Genomic DNA, 6,000 nt, shown 5'->3' on the forward strand with positions numbered 1-6,000 from the left:
ACATTGAAAATGGAAAGTGGGGATTTCATTGGTAAGAGTTATTGGTATGCAATTTAGGAGAGGAAACCAAAGAAGAAGAAAGGAGCAAAACAAAAAGACAGGAGACAAAAGAATAAAACTGTCATGGTGGGCATTAGAGGGGAAGACTGGACTGGCATGTCACAGGATCGTGTTCCCTCTATGTTGAGATGTGTGTGGCTTAGTCTCTGGGGGTTATATTCATAACCTACATGGAAAAATCAGGCAAAGTCATTCAGAAAGGGCATTAACCTCTGGAAGATATGGATGTAGATGAACTATATGCTATTATTGTTTGGAACTAATGTGTTTGCACTTCAACTTTAATGACAGAGGATGACAAAAATTAGAAAAGTAGTTTCTAGTCTTTTCCACTATAATAAAGGACTGATTTCTTGTAGGGAAGTAATTTCTCCTGACACATTATATTAGGTAAAGATTGCATCTTGTATGAATTAATACATTTAAAAACAAAGAGAACTATTCACAATTTTTTTTTTTTTTTTTGCTTGTTTATGTCAGTTTAAGGGGCTAAAAACTGTTAATCCGCTATTATGTGCTGTCTCCGTTGGTTATTTTATTTGCTCTTAACCACAAATTTGGGGTATTACTCTTTTGAGATTGGTGGAATATTCATGCTTTTCTGAAAGTCGTGGTGTTCATACAAACACTCAGAAATCACCCTCATTGGGTTCAGGGAAAAGTAGGCAATGTTTCATTCCAAGTCTGGCCACTGGCTTGTTATCACCCCCACCCCCTCCACTTATTAGTGGCTCCAGACAACAAACCTGAAGGTGAAGGTGGGAAAAGGGGAATGAAGAGTTCAGGAATATCAGAGATACATGATAAAATAATAACAGATGAACCGGTGATTATGATATCAAAAGAACCAATACAATTGTTCAGAAAATACAAGAACTAGGATAGAGTAAAACTTCCTTATCAACAAACTGCTGGTTACCCCAAATGTAAAGTTATAAAATGAAGAGACGGCGGTGCCAAGATGGTGGTGGTGGGATATCAAAGTCCTAACAGTAAATAAATGGCACATTCAGTGAGCTTAAATTAAGAGAGTTATACTGAATGGACTGTTTACAAAAACGTGGGAAGAGTTAGAGGATAATTAAACATCCAGAGACCAGTAATAGTGAGAAATCCAAATTTTCAAGGGGCAAAGATGTGGTCTTGAAGAGGGAAGAGGAGCGAATGGTAGTACCGGAATTTGATGAGAGCTATTGCACCAGGAGAAAGGTGGCTACATCCTTAGAGGGACACAGTGAAAATCTGTGCCTGGCACGAAGGAAACCTGGGGATGGGGTGAACAAATACCTCTCTCTCTCTCTCTTTGGTCCAACCTTGTGGTTTTCTAACAGGGGCACGAGGGATTCTGAGTAAACAGCCAACAGAAATCACCCTCTTTGGGTAGGGGATAAGGTAAGGAAGAGTGGAGAAAAAGTCTGTAGTGGCAAACAAACAAACAAACAAAAACTAGCCCACAGGACAGTGACTGAACTGATTAGCACACCACTCCTTCCAAGCACCCCACAGAGGCCAGCACTAAACAAAAACACAGCATCTGCTCTGCAAGGCAGACTCAAGACATGTTCTTTCCAACAAAATTACTGCCTCTGGCTCACCCTGTGTAGAAATTCTGGAGCTACCAATTCACTGGGAAAAGTCTTTTTTTTTTCATAGATGGATGAGTAAAGAAATTTCACTTGTTTTAGACAAGAGGAAGGCAAGAAGACATAGTTAATGGGCATGGCATGGTAAAAGGAGTACAGAAATTAAGAAGAGCAGGCAAATAGATGTGATGGAAAAAAATAAATGGTATTTTATCAAGAGGAAAGAGACAGAGAACAATGGATCATGATCTGGGAATAAAGTCGGTAGGAATGCAGAATGGTGATACTTACGTTTTCTCCCTCATCTGTGCAGCAGCTTTCAACAATGAATTAGGAAAAAATTTGGACGGTGATGTATATTACTTTATTTACACCTCACAACAACCTTGTGAGATAAGTTTCATTATCCCCATCTTATAAATAGGGAAGTTAAGTAATTTGTCAAAGAGCACACACTTGGTAATAGGGAAAGCCAGGAACCAATCCCATTTTTTTTTTTTTTTTTTGTGAGTTCTCTTGGCCAATAGGCCTTCCTGTAGAGAACCTTGGGAGGATATACAAATTGAAAGCAGAGTGGAGGTGGCCAGTGTCACATACCTGGGACCCACCGGGCACATGAGCTTCCAACAAGAATAACCAGAGGGGTCCATAGAAAGAGCTGCTGCCGTTCATGATGAGGCAGGAGAGGCTCTTTTTGGTCATACTTTCTTAAAGAACCATGGCCCTATACTCTTAAACATGTCTCTATTTTTTTTTTTTAAAGTAACAGGCATGACAGCAACTGTATTAGTTTACTAGTGTTGCTGTAACAAAATACCACAATCTTGGTGGCTTAAACAACAGAAATTTGTTTTCTCACAGTTCTAGAGTCTGCAAGTTTGAGATCAAGGTGTTAGCCACGTTGGTTTCTTCTGAAGGCTGTGAGAAAGAGCCTGTTCCATGCCTGTTCCCTAGCTGCTGGTGGTTTGCTGGCAATCTTTGGCAGAAGCATCACACTGATCTCTTGCCTTTATTATCACGTGACATTCTTCCTGTGTGCCTGCCTCTGTTCCCAAATGTCCCCCTTTTATGAGGACACTAGTCATGTTGGATTAAGATCTAACTGAATGACCTCATTTTAACTAATTATATTAGTAACAACTCTAATTCCAGGTGAAATTACTTTCTAAGATACTGCAGGTTTGAACTTCAAAATATACATTTTAAGGGGATATAATTCAACTTATAATCGCAACCTATAAATTTGTCAATAGGTTCTAAGATAAATTGGCAAAAAAATAATAGATCTACGGTAGATAACACAAAGGAAAACCATGGACATTTAGAACGCTGCTAAAAACTATGATAACCAGTATCTGTACAAATGTAATTGACTGTGGTGTTGAAAAATCAATTATACAAATATGTGTAATTCTCAAGTATATTTTATCATAACCTCTGAGAATCAAATGAAATACCATATGTGACAGCACTTTACAAGCTGCGTGGTATTCAAATTAAGGCATTAGTTTTATTGCTATTACCATGTCTTTATTTATATAGGTAGCTTATTTTTATTGTTACATCGACCATTTCACACTTTTATGGTCCATTTCTTTTTATTTCAGTTACATCCTAGATTAATAGCATCTATGTCTATTTCTTCTTAGGAAACTGAGTTTCTGCATTCCTTTTATTTTCTTGATCATTATAAAACATGTTTCCCAATTCTCATTTAAATGCAAAATGGAGCCCTGGCACTGGGTTGCTCAAATAGCCAACTCCATCTAAACTTAGCTCGCAACAGAAGGAACTTAAACTGTCAGCAAAATCAACACACTGACTGTAAACCAGTTCTCATAGAAATCAATTATAAATTGAGACGGTGTCCGGGATGCTTTGGTCAGATTTGGCTGGTACCCCAATGATCTCTGACTCTATTTCTTCAGATACTAATATGAATTTTCATCTTCAATTATAATCTGCTTCCAGGATGACATATACCCTATCCTCTTCTATTTATTATTTATTTTGAGGAAAATAAAAATAGGAAAAGACACCCCATGTTTGTGCTTTTACATTTAACTCAAAACTCAAATATTAATGCATTCCTTTGATTTATGTGAAAATTAAAGTTGGATCTCACATAGCCATCACAGCCTCCTTTTTTTGACCTTTTGTCATACTCTCTTTGTTAGTCTCAAATGTGGTCACCCCACACTGGAGACTGGTAATTTGCAAGTCAATTCATTCATCCAGAATTTATTGAGCACCCATCATTTATCTTGTACTCAGCTAGCAGCTAGAGAGGAGATGAGGCTAGTTGGTAAGTATAGGATTTGGTGAATTTAATGTCATTGTTTTGATTAATGACTGGGCCCACTGGTTTCCGATATGCAGTACTTCGCAATTTTGAGAGGCACTGACTTGACATATGCGCTGGGCTTTCAGTGGGAGCCCTTGATAAGTGAGGGAGTGGAGTAAACTGCTCAGTGCCCACGGCTCAGTTGCTTGATTGTTTTCCACTTGCCACAGCCTTGGCTCTCCTCAATTTTTAATTTTCTGAAGTTTATAGGGGGGAAATAATGTACTATAATGGTAATCATGGAAAGCCTTAAAGTGTGTCTCCAAAAACACCAAAACTCTCTTCTCCCTATGTAAAATATAAAAAGGCTTGCAATCTAGATTCAAAGTTTAGAAATAAGTACCTTGACATTTTCAGCCCCTAAGAGGATCTTTTTTCCCCCTCAACTTTCTGTAGAATTTATAACCTATAACCAACAAAACACCAAGTTATTTCTCAAGCAGCTATGCAGGAGCTCTCATATTTGGAAGGGGACTTAACAAAATCAGTATAAGACTTGGGTGCTTTCTGCAGGGTGTTTATAAATCTGGTCTGAGAGAAGGGAGAGATTTCTTTTCATAACAGCAATACAAGTCAGGAAAGCAGGAAATGATAAGCCACGTTATTTGTTCCGGAATCTTTAAACCCAGACTCTACATCTAATCACCGTCATAAAAATGCCTTTTTCCCCCCTCCAGCTTTAGAAAGAGGAGTCTCCTAGTGGGCCATCCTGGAGGAGTGTACCTATCAGTTGAGAAATAGGGATGACAAGGATGCAGGCAGCTGTTGCATTTTAAAATGTGAATTTGTTTTGTGAAAGCCTTTCATTAACAAAATTATGTGCCGAGAAAGGGCAATGACAAAACTGACCAAATTCCTTCCCTTGTAGGTCAGATAATATTTAAGAGCTTCACGTGTCTAACAAACTTGAGGTTGCTCAAACCGGACAAGGGAGGGGATTAAAACACTTTCTGTGATGACATAAAGCAGTGATACAGGTAAGGCCTCAGTCTTCCTGCCAGCAGAAGCAAACGCATTTTCTCCGTTTGAAAGGGTTGCCTTCTTAACCCACACTTCCCCAGGCATTCGGTCCTGATAGGGTTTGGTTTGACTGATTAATTTTAATTATGCTCCACACAAGGTAGACAATGATGAATTGATATATTAAAGATGTGATTAATGGTTACTTTCTATTCCGTGTAATTATCAGGTGATAGTTTCAATGAAAAATGCTGGAAAATGAAACTTTTCACTCCAGATAACTATCCACCCTGTCTGGAAAGAAAAATGGGTCTCTATTTTCAACATTTTACTCTAGATCAAGGCCAAGAGAGACAGAGAGAGAGAGCGCACTGGCTTTGTGAGTTTTATAGAATGAGATGGATTTGGAATAATGTCTGTCTTCAAAGAAATTCTTAGAGAGGAAATCTCTGGATAATAAAACTTTAAATTTTACCTTAATCCTGGATTACTTTACCAGCTCCTACCTGGTCTTTCTGGTCAGTTCTGGCATTTAATCTATCCTGCAGATGGTTTTGGATTAATTTCCCTAAAGCACTGCATTAATCATATCACATCTGTTTTTTTTGTTTGTTTGTTTGTTTGTTTTGTTTTTAAGAAACCTCCAACAACTTCCCATTTAGATTAGAGGAAGAACAAAATCATGAACATGACCCTCAAGACCTTTGATAAAAGGCAAACCCTCTTTGTCAAACTGTGTCAATTCTTGTGCTCTGCTCTTTGGAGGCTGTCACCTCCCTGCCATCTCAGTTGGCCACGTTCCCCCGAGGACATGCTTTGCTTTGCCTCTTTTCTACATGTTTTAGCTGGTAGAAAAAATTGTGGATGACTTAAAAGGGACCAAAAGATTACCAGGTTTCTTTAATGGAGAAATTTTGTACTGTTTAGAACGCATCCTCTGATTCATCTGATTCTGTCAGGTTTGTGCATTCGATTGTTTTGGAACTATTCTATAATTTTGTAGAGTTAGACGTTAACTTGCAGAAAATTCATAGAAATACAAAACATTATTTT

Source organism: Rhinopithecus bieti, unplaced genomic scaffold (assembly GCF_001698545.2).
Source record: "Rhinopithecus bieti isolate Rb0 unplaced genomic scaffold, ASM169854v2 scaffold_55165, whole genome shotgun sequence".
Lineage (NCBI taxonomy): Eukaryota > Metazoa > Chordata > Mammalia > Primates > Cercopithecidae > Rhinopithecus > Rhinopithecus bieti.